A 16,801-nucleotide genomic window follows, 5' to 3' on the forward strand; every position below is an offset into this window, starting at 1 on the left:
GAAATACACGTCATGCCCCGCAGGACCAAGAACTCGAAGAAAAGGCGAACACTCGCCCTAATTTGGCACCTGAGATAAAATAGGAAAAACCCAGTCGGCCCGCCCCCTCCACCGCCCCTGCGCGCGCCCTTCTCCGCTTTGCTTCCCCTCCTTGTCTTAGGGAAAGAAGGTAGCCAGAGGAGCCACGCCCAAGCCACGCCCCTTTGCCGAGTCGTTTGGTAGTGGCGGCGGGAGGGGAGCGAAGGGCTGCATGCACGCGCGCGCGCTCACCCGCTTGCTAACTCGTTTCCGAAGAAGCGAGAAAGTGGGCGGGACCAAAGGGAGGCCTGCGTGGCAGCTGAGGACCGACAGAGCGACGGGTGGGCGAGCTCGCGTCCTCAACGGCTGCGCGCGCGAGGGGACGCGCGTGTGCGTGAGCGAGCGAGAACGAGTCGGTCAGTCCGAGTGCATAAACCGAGTGGGGGTGGGATTGGGAGCGCGCGGACGAGCACGAGCGGGTCGAAGTTGCGTCCCGGACTCCTTGCCCGCCCGCCCGCCTGCTTGCCCGAGGCGCGGGGCCCGAGAAGCCGCAACACCTCCCTTCTAGAAGCAGCAGGTAAGGGCAGGAGGCCTCGTCTTGGCTGTTTCCCAGGAAGGATGGAAGGAATGGGGTCGGGCACGTCACACCTCCCCTCCACCCCGCCTAGTGCTTTGCTTTCACCCCCTTGCAACTAAGGTGCCCCCTTTCTCTCTGCAAAAAGCTCCCTCAGGTGTCCTTCGTGCCTTGCTTTGCCCCTTCCCCCTTCTGTACGCATCTCTCCCCGTTCTCCACGCCACTCTTCGTATTGTTTATGCATTCACTTCTTAAATGTTTATCTCGTCTTTCAATAATAAATCATGCTCAAGGCGGCTTACATCCTCTGATTCGTAAAGCGGGAAAATATTAGACTTTTTAAACATGCGTATCTAAAAGTAGTCATGTTGATTAAATAGAAGAAACGTAAAAGGTATAAAAGCTCAAAAACAATATGGGAAAATTAAAAATAATGAATCCATAGTTTAGTTTGAGAAAGGGTTGCTACTATTAGAAGTGTTTTGTGGGACCTTTTAATGGGCCATATTTTTTTGTTTACTTTGTTACCTAAGACACATAGGGTCTCTTCCCCCCTCACTCCTGGACAGGATTGTTGTCTTGTACCCATTCCTCTTGCATCCTTGCTGTGGATCTGCCTGTACCCCACTTATTCTTCTTTCATTTCTAATCTGGGTTCCTGGTTGGTTCTGAAATGTAACATGGGCTATTTTTTGCATATGCTAGTCCTGAGTGGGTGTGTAGCTTCTGAGGTCCTCTCCAGTGTCTTTGCTGGGGCTGTTTTGCTGCACCCCAGTAGGTGCACTAGTGTGGTGTGCCATGTGCATCGAAGTGGGGGTTTTGGTGGCTGATTACACTGTACTTTGGGAGAGGCACATGGCATCATCACTGTTGTACAAATCAAGTGATCTCCTACATGCAGCTGAGCCATGAGTAGGAAATGGACAGTCACCTGATGTTATTTCTCTTATGCATTTGCTATGATGGCTGATGGCATGTTCTTGGATTTTGTGGCCTGTTTTCAACTCATTTGGGGGCAGGATTCTCTTCGCTCCTGTCACCAAAGGATTTTCAACTTCAGACCAGTTGAGGGATGGTTCCTCCTCACAGTGCTGTCTCTTTTCTTTAAGTGTGATTTATGTATGTTTCTGGGTGTATGTGTATTTAACTTAATTATTTAATTGTGTTGTTTTAATGGACTCTGATCTTACTCACCATCTGGGTTTTAAATTGTTATTATTTATGGTTGTATGTTTCTGATTGTATTTTAAAATGTCAGAAGCCACCTTGAGCCTGCAAGAGGAAGGGCAGCAGATAAGTATTATAAATAAATAAATACATATACAGATCCATACATTCATATGTATTAATGGCACAGATGCTATTTGGAAAGTGGTTTTTAAAATGAGAATTAGCATTGTAAATTAGCCTTTTTATTATGAGTAGGGTCTTAAATTATAAACATTTAGCACTGCTAAAAATTGACAGGAACTGACTTATCATACTGTTGGTCTGTCTAGTTTAATGCTCTCTTTTCAGACTGGCAGCAGATCTCTAGAGATTTTGAAAGATCTTGCCCTACTATCTAAATCCTTATAACTGCAAATGCCGTGGATTGAACCCTCAACCTTATTTATGCAGTGTAGTCTCTGCCTCTGAGCTATGCTTTTGCCCTTTATCCTTTAGGTTACAGACCTCTGTTCTTCACTAGGCAAGGATGGCCTGTCCATTGTGTGAATCATGGACCATGCACTGTCAACAGAAATTATTCCCCTAGATCAGGGGTCTGCAACCTGCGACTCTCCAGATGTTCATGGACTACAATTCCCATCAGCCCCTGCCTGCATGGCCAAATTGGCCGTGCTGGCAAGGGGCTGATAAGAGAGGTAGCGAGGCATCCATAATTATCTGAAGCTTGAACCTGCACCGTTGAGCAATTCTGATCAACAAACCTCACTGTAAAGACCATAAGAATACACTTAAATCACATTGGAAATTTTATGTAGACCGGTTTTAGATTTCCTCATATAGTATCATAGTAAATGAAACTAGATTTAGCGTGAAAATGTACAGAGAATACAAGGAAACGACAGAAGAAAGGGGATCAGTTTTGATTTTACTTATTTTGTGTCTCTTCCTGGCAATTCATGGTAGGGCAACAATGAGCATAAAATACAATTATGACATTATGCTGAAACAAGCTCCTGATCATCCTCAGCGGTTCTTTTACTGCTGTTGGGAGTACACTCAATCAAGCAACTACAGATTTCCTGACAAGGTAGTGTTAGTCCCTATCCTTCTCACTGTCGGTGTAGTGGTTAAGAGTGGTGAACTCTAATCTGGAGAACCAGGTTTGTTTCCTGACTCCTTTATTTGAAGCCTGCTGAGTTCCTTGCACCAGTCACAGTTCTCTCAGAACTCTCAGCTTTATATACTTTATATACAAGGTGTCAGTTGTGAGGAGGGGGGGAGGAGGAGATTGTAAGCCACTTTGAGGCCCCTTCCGCACACGCAAAACAATGTGTTTTCAAACCACTTTCACAACTGTTTGCAAGTGGATTTTGCCATTCCGCACAGCTTCAAAGAGCATTGAAAGCAGTTTGAAAGTGCATTATTCTGCATGTGCGGAATGAGCCTAAGATTTCTTAAAGGTTGAGAATAGTGAAGCACTTTGTAGAACAGCATTCCAAATAAATTGATAAATGGACACATAGGAGTAAGCAGGCAAAACACTTGTTCTCATGGGAGGGACAGTAGTTGTTGGGAACAGAAATTATCTGAGATTTAACATTACTGTGTAACATAATGGGGCAGCCAAATGGAACTAACAGTGTATATCGGACAGAATGTAACTCAGGATAAGGAGGGAATTAATAATTTCCCAAAGATTTTAATGGAAGAGTGTGTGTGTGAGAGTGAGAGAAGTTGGATTGATCATCAGATAACATGTTTCATGATTGAGAAGTGAGCTGAGATGGACTCCTTTGCTTTGTTGTTGTGTACAATTATGAACTAATATGTTTATTATGAATGAGATTCCTTTGGTTGAAATTTTGTAAAAATAAAAAACCCAGGGCAATATTTTGGTTTGGTATCAGACAGCATTTTAAAAAGCTAGTGTTGGTTGGCTGTCACTGCTGTTAAAATACATGCTTTAGACAGATGTCCCCTTACACAATATAGCTGTTTAAAAACAGACATTTCTGAGAGGAGGATTAAATTACCTCATGAAAGCCAGTGTTCTTTATTATCTTAATTTGTTATTAACAGAATTATGCAACAAACTGTACAGCTTCTTGGGAAGAATTTAAAATTAGATCTCCTTTGCTGCCTGCTCTGCTTTCTTATTCCTCTGCATGGCAGATTAAGGGGTTCCTTGCTGTGTATGGATGCTCCAGCCTATACATAAAATGTTGGTGCAAAAAAAATTGCACCTCATCAGGCTTGGGATTGAGTCTTCTAGAACTGCAATAGCATGCAATTCTTCAAAGTAGAAAGAACCTTAAGGGTTTTATGAGTAGAAGGATGACCAAACCTCTCCAAATCAGAGACTCTTAATAGTATGATAAAAAAAACCCCACTTTCCATTGAAGACACCTTAGTAGCATTCAGAGTATATTGGTAGGATTCTCCTAACATTGCTTTCAAGACATTAATTAGACCAAATGGAGCATATTCTATGCCAATAAAAGCGTGCTTCAAAAAAAAAATGGAGCATACATGCCCTGAAATATATTTTCTTTTTGTGTCATTGTATTATCATTGCATTTTAAAAGTTTTTAATTTGTACAGTGAAATACTTAGTATGTGTGATACTCACTATGCTGTACTTTCCCTGGGATAATATTCTTATACGTTGTGATCCTGTCTACTCACTGAACCTGTCTAATTAAACTCAGTATATTCCAAAAGTAAGGGACATGTATCACAATCCATGTAACTTAAAACAGAAAATGGTGACTATTTTGTACGTTGCATGGACTGCAACCTCTGGCTCTCCAGATGTTCACGGACTACAATTCCCATCAGTCCCTGCCAGCATGGCCAATTGGTCATTCTGGCAGGGACTGATGGGATTTGTAGTCCATGAACATCTGGAGAGCCACAGGTTGCAGATCCCTGGGGGGAAAGCAATTAGATAGAAATGAGATTTCTAAATGGTCTGCCCAAGTAGAAATTGAAAGAATAACTGTAAATGTGTAATTTTTTCCTTGTTTCTCAATAATGAGTGGTCACTTTAGGAACTGGTTGCTGTTTTGGTCTCTGCATATAATCTCAGTAGAAGACAGAAGGCACTGTGATGCAAAAAACAACCTACAGCTGAGATGACAGCAGGATTTGTTCGATGTTTTTCTAATATTTAACATTTATTTAGTTCCAACAGTGTGATTGGTGATGAAAAGCAAACTTGTGGACTCTAATGGGAAACTAACACTGAGCAAACAACCCATTAGCGTTCAAAGAAATACTTAGAGGCACAAACTGCTTCGGAAACTTGCCTGGTATTACTTTGATTAGCACTTAATCTTCCTATATTATGAATTATATTCTGTGTGAAATACCTGTCATATTAATATAGACGACTCTGAATAAAAGAGCTGGGAATGCAATTACTGGCAAATTGATCATTTTGTGTGCTTCAGGATGAAATCACGCACAATTAGTTGTATCATGCTTTATGGGTGCTTGTGACCATACTTTAGTTGCTTTTGGAGCTAAATTTGGAGGAAGTATTCCCCTCAACATGTGTTATCTGGGCAAGTGTTAAGAATTCCAGTGGGGCAAATAGGGATAAGAGTAAAGACACTGGCTGGGGGGAAAAAAAGATATTTTCAGTGGGTAAATAATTTCCATTCCCCCGAAGTAAATAAGATCCAAGTATTTAGTATTGTCTGAGGTAGCACTGTTTGCCATTTTCCATACATTAGAGTAGATTGGCATTGTGACATGCCCCTGAAGATGCTGGCTACAGGTGTGGGTGAAACATTAGGAGCTTGAACTACCAGACCATTTCCATACAGCCCAGAAAACCCACAACCACAAGTTAAAGTTGATTGTTTTAACTTCTTATTGTAATGTTAAGTAAAAGGTGGCTTGAATATTCCTGTGATCCCGGCTGCAGCATGTTATTTTAAAGGGTGTGTGTCAACTAAAAAGATTATAACCTTTAAAATAGTCATCACCTCTCAGTCCAGCTTGTTGTATGTGCTCTAAAATGGGGCCTTCTATTTCCAGACTTGTGCTGTGAACATGCAGATCTATTTGACTCATCCAGTGCTTTCATTAGTACATCAGAAAGATCTTAATAAATACTGCAGAATTAATATCCACATTTAATTGCCTCGGGAGCTGTATTCGGGTGGAAAGGTGGCAAGTAGAACAGCCTTAAGTAAAATTTTAAAATAATGGAGAGAAAGATAGAACAGTCGTGATGAACATTCAGGCCTTGGGCTGCATCTGGCCTGTCAAGAATACTCATGTGGCCTGTGAAGCAGCTGTCTGTTGGTTCCATCCTCCTGCCACACCTGAAGCGGTGGCCTAACATGTCCAGCGGATCCAAGACCGGCAGAAAGTCCCATTGGCAGCGTGGGAGGTGCCACCATCAGTGCAGCCAAGGAAGAGCTGGGAACGGCTAATTGCTTCCTGGCTTGGTGACAGCATAAAGTCATCACCCTAGCAGGCACCTGGTATGTAGGCAGGGTCAAAGGAGACAAGGACATACTGGCACAGTTTGCAGGGATGAAGGAGAAAGCAGAGGGATGATTACATTCTTCTGCAGGAAGATACTCTGTGTGTGTGGGGGGGGCGTTGTCAGGCCTTCGGGGGGGGGGGGCAAGAGTTGAGCTGAATGGTTGGATGAAAGGAACTTTCCGAGCTTAGGCCTGTATGGTGGGATTGAGGGGAACAAGCAAGTATAAGACCCAGAAGAAGATTGCCAAATGTTTTCCAGCATCCTGTCCCCTCAATAAACAGGGCAGCCCAGAAAACTACCCAGCTGGCCTCACCAAATTGAAAGCAGACACACTTCCTCCTTACAATAAAATAGAAACCACTTTTTCAAGCAGATACTTATTAATGTTCCTTGACCGATTTTTCTCTCCTGACAAGGCTGGTAGGAAACAGCTGATGGCGTCAGTGGGCTCTGGCAGTGGTTATGGTATCAAAGGAGCCTTACTGGTCCAGGAAGCATAGTTCTATCCTGCTCTTTGTGCTTCCTGGTGTGAGAAAGGGCTGGTGATACCCTCAGTGGTGTGTGTTTTGTATAGTACTGAGTCCTTGTTCACACATGCAGGCAAATGCTGAGGGGTAGTATGGAGCTGTGTGCTGGTAGTTCTTTCCACCCTGCTAATCTTGGGTAGGGGAGCATAGAGACTGAGAAATGGAGACAGCTGGTCACCACCAAGGCCACTAAGACCAGCTCTTCTGCTTGGTAGAAGCATTGCTAAGGAAGCCGGAGATGTTGAGCACCTTCTGCCCCTCTCCTGCAAGCGCTTTGCCTTTACAAATTCATGTTCCCAAACCTGTGAGAATGCAGAATTTGCATGGGATTGCTATACTCTTTTTCAGTCAAAGTTAGTTAAAGTTAAGGAAGATATGTGCTTTAGTGCGGGAGAAAGAAGGCATATAAGACTCATTCAGTTATTAATACCAGTTACTAGTAACACTAATTAAATTAATGTTAATACAACATTTTGAAAATGTTTGTCATTCATCTCTCAAGCAAATGTCAGATCCAGACCATCAGTTTGACATTCCCTACAGTAGAATGTAAATAGTATCTTCCAGGTAATCAGTGTCGAAGGGCTGAAATAGAAAAAGTAGCCATTTCTGTTCTGACTGGCATACATAAAAGTCCCAGAATCAATTCCAAGAGTTCTTTGGCTCCAGACCTTTCCCCTGAGAACTGGGGTTTCAGCTTTGCTTTATGCACATTAGTGATACTGTTTTATCGGGCTGGGACCCAGTGGTAGAGCATTTCCCTCACATGCAGAAGGTCCCAGGATACTGTTTATCATTAAAACTCCTCCAGTCTGCTGAGATTATTGAAAATTAAAACACTCTCTGTCTTCCAATTTATCAATAGAGCTGTTCAGTCAGGCTTTGCAATTTCATGTGTTAGGTGTTTATTACAAAAAAGGTATTTAAAATAGCATCAGAACCACAGTCACACCCTTCTAAGACCATTGACTTCACTGTAAGTCCAGTGGTGTAATTCTATTTAGGATGGCACTGTGTGCCAAAATGTATCTGGTTCCTACCACCAACCATAGCTGACTTCCATGTGGAGTTGGAACAGATTTCTCCTGAAGTAGGTTTCACATGGGAACAAAACCTCATCATGAGGCTGACAAACAGAGCCAAACTGGTACGCCTGTTTTCCTTTTGCGGTGAAAAACTGTTATGCGCTTTGGATCACTCAGAAGATGCTCACCATCCTTGGATCACTTATTTCAACATGGTCCCAGTGTGCTTTATGTGAGACTTTCCAGCCTTTTTTTTTTAAACCAGAGATCATCCTGTACTACTTCAAAAAATCCAAGTCAGAGCTTTGTGGTGCATAATAGAATGTAAGGCCTAGAACTTAACACTTTTCAGTAAAATGGTTCTGACTCAAGAGGCTGAGCACGTTGCTTTATAGATCTTTCTTTAAAGAGCAGATTTAGAAGTGCAGATAGCTTTGCTTAATATTGATTTTGACATATTGCCCAGAGCTGCTTTGAAATAATAATTCTCTCCTGGAATTCAACTAGTGTCCCCGCAGTGACTCTCTTGTAAGTGCATGCATTTAATGTCTTTCCTTCCATGCTTTGTGAAAAACTGCTTCTTAAATTTTTTTTTAATACTTTATCAAAATAAACATGATGATATTCTCTTCTATTCTTGCTTTAACACCACAAGGTCAGGGAGCCTAGAGGATTCTTTAATAATAGCAAGTCCTTTCTCCAGCCATAATTACCTATGCTGCAGAGACTCAAAGGAAACAGATGTAAGACTCTTGTCATAAAAGTGGAGCCGTTTGCACTATTCAGCATTTCGACACAGAATGAAAATCCCATAGTTAGCAAAACATATAATTTTGGTAGTTGAAGGTAATGCATACAGAGTTGCCGTACCTACATTTTACTTGGTTTTCTTTAATGGAATGACTCTTGAGAGTTCATAAACTGGCCATTTTACCAGAACTGTGAATTGTGGAAAGTAACTCCCTATAGGATGTTTTAAAGTACCGGAAAGAAGAATTGGGGTGGTTAGTTTTTCTTCTTCCTGTGGGACTCCTTTATGTTTTTCTTGTTGAATACCTTATTCGAAATAAATAAAAGGCTCTGGTTTAGTGCCCTCATATTGCAGGGGTGAAGAATAAATTGATAGGCCCTATGAACTCTTGCCCCCGCCTAGAATGCTCTTGTAACAGGTGGTAGCCCACACCCTCTCAGAAGGCTTGCAAGCTTTCCATTTTGAAGAGTGGAGCGATGTTTACTATTCTCTCTAATGACTTCCATCGCTTCATCACTGAACTCTGAGATGCCTGTGTGTTATTCAGTGAGATGTCCATCAGCCCTTTGAAAAGGCTTTGTGAGTGTGAAACACAAACAGGTCTGTGTTAAGAAAACTGGATATGTTGTAGCTGGGGTTGTTTTATGAGGGGCTTGTGTACAGATTTCTAAAGTGATGTGCAGAGGACTGGAACCCAGTCTTCTGCTTGTCAGAGCCTGCCTCTGAGTCAGCAGTCTGCTCCTGGCTCAAGTGGGAGTCGGGTGGCTCAAGTTCCCAATTTTTCCCTTTCTGATGAGCCAACTGCTGTCCTTATTACTGTGAGACAATAATGCTAAGCATGTTGTGAGTTTGAATGTGTACCAAGGGGAAAACAGGATGTTTTCTAGCAAAAAAAGTTTGTGATATGACCATGTTTGTGATATGTAGGGACAGACCATGCAAATTATTATACTTTTTTTCTGTGTGGAATGGTGGTAGCAGAAATTGATCTGACCACCCAGAGCAACAGCTGACCTGTGGAAGGTTTTCAGAAATCTGTTTTTAGTTGTTACACTCGCTCTGCAGTGTGAACAGAGAACTTGTATATTTTTCTTCATTTTCTGTCTTTACTGTTAATCAATTCTGCTCTTTGGTTCCCTAGAAACTGACAAGGTGTTTCCCAGGAGACTCAGTGAACTGATTGGATGAGCTGTAAAGGGATGTCCTTGTGACATTGGCCATGCTGGTAGGGGCTGATGGGAATTGTAGTTCCTGAACATCTGGAGAGCCGCAGGTTCTCTACCCCTGGTCTAACCTGTAGAATTTAGCACAATCCTCCATCCCAAGGAAAGATTCCGTTCTGGGTTAAATTGTGCGCTATTTTCCCTTTCCTCAATTGTAACAGTGAGAAGGTCTGTTATTTTCAGCTGCATTAATGGGAGAGGTCTGTTATTTTCAGCTGCATTAGTGGTGCTGTATAGCTATCGTATACAGTGTGTCATAAGGAGATTGTATTAAGCAGTGTCTGATGGTACAAACTTTAAGGCACAGTGGCTGCATTCCAGACTTCTGGGGGAAATTGCTCATTGATCCTAGATAGGGTAATCAGACCCTGAGAATCCAGAATATTCTCCTGTCATTGTAGTCTGTTTTCCCACTCAATATCATGTGCTCAATCTTTATTGCTGAAGAAAATATTTGTGTGCACAAGATTTTGGCTGCAGGGAGTGTCTTTCAAAATCCCAGTTGGGTCAGACAGATCGTGTTACACAGAAATAATTATGTATAGGGTTCTACACACAAAATGTACGAGTAGAGAGAGCCATTATTTTTCCTTTGCAGGCCATACTTAATCAGTTTAGAAAATCTAAGTGATGACTTTCAGCTCATACAAGATTAAGAACCAGTCCTGGTTTTTGCAGCAAGCTGTATACATTAAAGTCAGCTCAACATAGTAAATATTATCTGTTACCATAATCATTGTACTTAGTGTAAGTGCTTCTTGGGTGGATATTAAAGATCTGTTAATCTTTATGGTATTTATAGTATAATTTTTAAAACTCGCTTAAACCTCTTACTGCTTTCTCGGGTCAATTACTTCAATTTATAATGTCTTGTCAGCTGTAAGAACATTCCTGTCTGATAATACATACCACATCATACAATATTTGACTTGCTTAATTTTATTTTTTCAGACATCAGAGAACACTTCCAGAGACTGTGTGATGGCCTAAATAGGTTTCTCTGCCATCAAATTCAGTGAGCCTTTCACTTGTGATGACTAAAAGTGATATGAACTCTTTTTTTCTTTATAAATAAATATATAATAAGTGCCAACTAATATTTGTCCCCTTAATTCTTTCCCAAATGGTAGATGCCACCAGGAATATAATTTTTTTAAAAAAACCTTTTGGTGGTGTATACAAAGTGGATGGTTTAAGGAAAATAGGGCGGGATTCCAATGTTTCTTCAAACAAAGTAAGATTTTATTTATAACTGATAGGTAATTTCAAGGTTTCAAGCAAAATATTTACAGAATAAAATCAAATCAACCTGAGGCAACAAATACTCTGAGGACTTCACTCAACATAAATTCACTCTGACACTTTCTAACAGCTTCTCTCTCATAGTTCTCTCAGAGTCTCTGTATTTATTTTGCCTAACAGTTTGTTGAGGCTCTGTATACACTCTGACTTTCTGACTAATTCTCTCAACGCTGTGTCTTTTCACTCCGAAGCCCTAACACATTCTGCCTTGCTAACACAGAGTTTTAACTCTCTCTGACTAGAGTTTTGACACTCCCAGTCCTTTTACTCTGAAATTCTATCACCTTCTGCCCTCTCTGATGCTCTGATACCTTCTGCCAGTCCATCACAGCCCTTTCACGTACACATTCTAAAATCAACCAATCACAACGTTCTCTCATCCCTCTCTCTTTCTTTTTCTCTTTCCAACTCAACCCTGAGTTTGAAGACACACACACCCACACTAAAATCATTACACCATAGTTTAAATTTGCATATTACTTTATGATGCATACAATGTGTTGGTCATCATGGCAAAGTAGAAGGGATGGATTCATTTTTGCCTAATAGATCATTGCTACCAGAGAATTTCTACTGCTGTTTCTCTTTTTCCTCCCCCCCCCCCCACCTTGACCCCCTTAGGTACAACTGATGTAAAAGTCTGAGGAAATCAACTTGTCATGTGGGTTTGTGGCCATCCGTGGGAGAGGCTAGAATCCTTCTATCCTGCTATGGGGAAAGTTGAGTATTTGTTCTGCACCCATTTTGCTTGACTAAAGACAGCTTTTTTAGAAACCTATAATTGGATACATCTTGTAATTTTATATTTTCTCCCATCTTTTTTTTAACCTTCAAACTTGTAAGATTTTACTTTCTGTTAAGAATGGCTCATGGTTGCCCTTTTTTTTGTTTTCAGTATTTTTTTTAAGAATGGGCTTTTCATAACAGATCTCATTTCAGGTCTGGGGTAAGGTCAAAACAAACAGAAAGCTTGATTCTGTGCCCAAAATATAAATGTCTGCACAGAATTTCCCCTAGATTCTAATTCTGACATTCATGCAATGGTAGGAAATTTTAAGAAAAAGCATAGTGCAGCAAGGGCGGGCAGGCTAAGCACTCTGGTACTGAAATGCATTTCTTCAATTATCTGAGAATGTTGAAGTGTAGTCTTCAGGGCTTTCCTCTCTCATGCTTTTCCCTTGTATATATGTAAGATGAAGCTTCTGCTGGCAGAAGCAGGTTTCAGCAATCACAGCAGCTCTTTGAGGATCTAATAAGTCCCCCAAGGAGTTACTGTTCTAGTTACACTTTCCTTACTTTCTAGTGGAAAACTAATTCTTTCTTATGGAGGACAGCAACTTTTGAAGTATTCTTGGGTATAACATACTGTACAGATCTTCATGGTGGAGAACAGAACTGTCTTTATATCTCTTGCAAAGATATGGACCTTTGGAGTCAGTGGTGGTTCAAGCATGTTTTATTTTTCCAAAAAAGGTAAATGTTTATTGTGTACTGGTAAGCTGCTGTACTAGTGAGCTGCTGTAGCTGTGTAATGCTGGCATAACTGGGCCAGTATCCTGTACACTCCTACACAGATGATGGAAGAATAAACAATATTTTAAGAGTCAGATTGCATACTAATCACTGTAGAGTTCATGGTTTTACTGTTGACAGCTATCATGTATGATGTAACATGCTGACAGTGACATGTATGAAACATCCATGGAAGAAGTCAGTTTATGTCAGAGTTCCTGTGTGATCCTGCTAAACATACAAGACACAACCTGAAAAATAAAAAAGACACTGTTCAGCATCCTCAGGGGTATGAACTGCTATGACATAATTAGCAGGAGCCCACTCACCGTCCATTATCCACCATCATTCCTGCCACTCCCTCTATTATTCATTTATTTTATTTTATTAAATTATACTCCGCCCATCCCTGGCTGTAGCTAGGCTTGGGGTGGTTTACATTAATTAAAAACAATACATAAAACCAGCATTGAAATAGGTAAAATCAATCCAGTTTCCTTTCTTATCAATGACAGCTATAAATATCCTTTCACCTATAATACTTCAATCCCAGGTCTTAAAAGGAGACCAGGGGGAAGAGAACACAATTGAGAAGAGGGCATGCTGTAGAACATTGGCATGGCATATGCGCACTGATGTTTAAGACACTGGTCCAATTGATCATTGATAGTAAGTGGTCTTGAGGCTAGCAAGCTGATGTTATAGCAGTGGATGCGTGGTCTCGACCAAAAGCCCAGTGGAACATCTCTGTCTTACAGGAACTCCAGAATTGAGTAGATCCCACAGGGCCCTGGTGTGAGAAGATGGAGTGTTCCGCCAGGATGGAACCAGGGCTGAAAAAGCCCTGGCTCAGGTCGAGGTCAACCTAATGTCCTTAGGGCCAGGGACCACCAGTAAGTTTCCATCAGAGGAACGAAATGACTTTTGTGGGCAATATGTGGATATGCTGTCCCTAAGATAACAAGGGTCCCAGCCGGCACAAGGCCTTAAAAGTTAAAACTAACACCTTGAACATGACCTGAAATTTAATTGCCAACCAGTGCAGCAGATATAAGATGGGAGTTATATGCTCACTCATTGAAACTCCAGTGAGGAGTCTGACCACTGTGTGTTGAAACAGCTTTCGTTTCCAGATCAGACTCAAGGGTAGGGCAGCAAAAAGCAAGTTACAGTAATCTAGCCTGGAGATGACTGTTGTATGGATCATTGTGGCCAAATTGGCATGGGAGAGGTAGGGAGCCAACTGCCTGGTCTGGCAAAAGTGAAAAAATGCCACTCTAACTGTGTGTGTGACCTGAGCCTCCATAGATAAAAAGGACTCCTTGAGCACACCCAGGCTTCTGATAGAGGGTGAAGTCCTTAAAGCCACTCTGTCCAATTGAGGCACTTGAAGGCTCTCAGACACCTCCTGCTGGCTCAGCCACAGGACCTCTGTCTTCGACGGATTCAGCTTCAGCCTACTGTTCGTCTTTGTATTAGGAGGAACTTTTCTATCCTCCCCTTTATGGGATTCTGGAGCTCATTGATAGTATGGTGTTTGGCATCTGGGTTAATTGTAAGTATAGATTTTAAATTGAGTTATTGTTTTAAAGGTTAATAGTTATTGTATTTTTTCTTGTTTGTATATTGTTGTGAACTGCCCTGAGCTGAAAACGGGAGGGGTGTATAGAACTCTAAATAAATAAATATAGCTGACACACACCAAGCATCCTTGCAGGTGCACATTTATGCTACAGACACCCTTCCGTCCCTCCTTTCTTCCATTTCACCTTCCTTCCTTCCCTCCCTCTGTCATGTCACAGCTGGCTTATGGTAACCCCATTGGGTTTTCAAGGCAAGAGACGTTCAGAGATGGTTTGCCGTTGCCTTCGTCAAGTATTCCTCGGAGGTCTCCCTTCCAAATACTAGCCTGGGCTGACTCTACTTGGCTTCTGACATCTGACAAGATCAGACTAGCCTGGGCTATCCAAGTTAGGTTTACTCTTGATAGGGCGAAAGGAAGGGAAGCTCCAAACAACTTATTTGGGAAAGGCCACACAGAAAGACACAGTAGCTTCCCAGGCAAGGATTCAGGGCCCGTTAGAGAAAAGATGCAACTGTATAACTATGAGGAACAATGCTGTGATATTCTGCAAAATTCCATCTTGTCCCTTGTCAATTCAGTTCAGATGAGGGAGGGGAGTTGAGCTGTGGCCAGGGACGACTAAGCAATGGCTCAGCTGCGCTGTCTCCTAAGAAGCTTGTTGTGCTGTGACCATTAACCTGTCAGTAATGCTCCCTTTGCCTTTGCAAAAGTGCTGTATGCAACACAGTAGGCTGTGCCACCATTTTTACCGGAGGAGGTTCATGCTGGCAAATGGGAACATTCCTAGGCCAAAAAGACTCAGGGAGCTGATTAATCACACCCTTGGGAATGTTCCTTTTGGTGCTGGCGCAAACTCCCATGGTGGAGCTGCTCCCTCCCCCAACCCACCTATGGCTGTGCTGTGCTTCTGCATGGTGGTCTCATGCTGCTCCCCAGCTCTAGTGTATGTGCCCCAGCACTGGTGTAAATGCCCTCTTATGCCAGTGCAGTTCAGGTGGCATTGGCTCTGAGGTCATGCCACTTCCTGAGCCCTTTTGATTTCCTCCCAATAGATTATACTGTATGTTATTCATCACCTAGGTGGAATCATTGGGAGAGCTCATCTGGAGATCTTTAGTGACATATCATCAATATGTAGGTAACTGGAAATTTTGAATGAATATTTGGAGGCAGTAATGGGTGGAATGCAGGGGCGTAATGCCCATTGGGCAAGGTGGGCAGCTGCCCAGGGCATCACCTTGTGGGGGGCCTCAAAATGCAGGGTTCGTTCTTGGGTATTTCTAGTGGTTTTCCATTTTTGGCCTGCAGGGGGTGCAGTTTTTAGGCTAGCAGCAACATATTTTCAGCGTATCATCAGGAGACTGTCCTTATGCTACCCCCCAAGTTTGGTGAGGTTTGGTTCAGGGAGTCCAAAGTTATGGACTCCCAAAGGGGGTGCCCCATCCCCCCATTGATTCCAATGGGAGCTAATAGGAGATGGGGGCTACAGTTTTGAGGGTCCATAACTTTGGCCCCCCTGAACCAAACTGCACCAAACCTGGGGGGTGTCATTAGGGTAGTCTCCTGATGAGATCATGAAAGTTTTGAGACTGTGCCTTCAGAAATGTGCCCCCCCCAGCCTGCAACCCCCATTGACAGCAATACAGAAAACTCAATGCAGAACAAAGATTCTTGGACAAATTTCTGGGATGTTTCTGCAGGGGGTGCATTTTTGGATGTATCGGCACCACAATTTCAGGGTATCATCTGGAAACTGGCCTTATGGGACCCCCCAAGTTTGGTGCATTTTGCTTTAGGGGGTCTAAAGGTAAAATGTCTGTAGCTGATTATGCACAATGTGTCTGCTGTGCTACAGGGGGAAATATCCATCAGGGCAAGATACCTTGTACTGATGTATTTCCTCAAGCCCTGCTTTCACTTTCCATTCTCTCCATGACAAGCGACACCACTTCTAGCATGACTTTAATTTGCTTCACCACCAGAGTGGGGCAGATGTACCAGTGAGCACAGCTTTGCCCCAGACATCTTCTCTCTGCCCATGGCTAGCCTACCTAGCTTCACCCATCCCACCCTCTTGTGCTTCCATCAGTGTCTTCCCCCTCACCTCCCCTTCCATGTTGCTGGCTTCTTCCTGCTTACTACTCATCCTGTTGGCATCTTTTGGTAGCCAACAAGTGGAAGTCAAAGAAAAGAAGCTCAACCACCCGGGCTTAGTCAATGCACTTTGATCTCTAAATTCTCATATCAGTATCTCGACATCTCAATATAATAATAACAAAGAGTTTTTGGTCCCGCCATACACCCAATGTTTCCATTCACTCAGCCCCCCTTTTCCAAGGGTGGTGTAAATCCTCCCCCCATGCACTACAAGGGTGGCAGTAAGTTACACAGTTCTAATTTATATTTGAGGGACAAGTTGCCATTCCTATGGATAGTACCCCACCTGGCTTCACCCCACCTTCCCCACTTTACTTCCACCCTCCCCGATGATCAGGTGGGCTTTTCAAAACTTTATTTCAACTTTAAGCATCTGTACCATATTAAATCTATCAAAATGATGATGTATCTAATACAGAAATATCAAAATATCAAGGAATATCGAAATAACAAGCA

The 16,801-nt window shown here is 42.4% G+C and overlaps 1 protein-coding gene across 3 annotated transcripts in view; it reads left to right on the forward strand.

Moving 5' to 3' along the window:
* The first annotated feature begins 305 nt into the window (after positions 1-305).
* Positions 306-16,801, forward strand: part of NEK6 (NIMA related kinase 6) — an 80,199-nt gene continuing 63,703 nt past the window's right edge. Inside the window, exon 1 of one of the 3 annotated variants that reach the window (XM_048513368.1) lies at positions 306-595. The gene's annotated coding sequence lies outside the window, so the exon portion shown is untranslated. The remainder of the gene's footprint in view (positions 596-16,801) is intronic. The other 2 variants (XM_048513365.1, XM_048513366.1) reach the window with 2 other exon arrangements.

The sequence above is a fragment of the Sphaerodactylus townsendi genome, linkage group LG12, assembly GCF_021028975.2.
Source record: "Sphaerodactylus townsendi isolate TG3544 linkage group LG12, MPM_Stown_v2.3, whole genome shotgun sequence".
NCBI classification, from domain to species: Eukaryota; Metazoa; Chordata; class Lepidosauria; order Squamata; family Sphaerodactylidae; genus Sphaerodactylus; species Sphaerodactylus townsendi.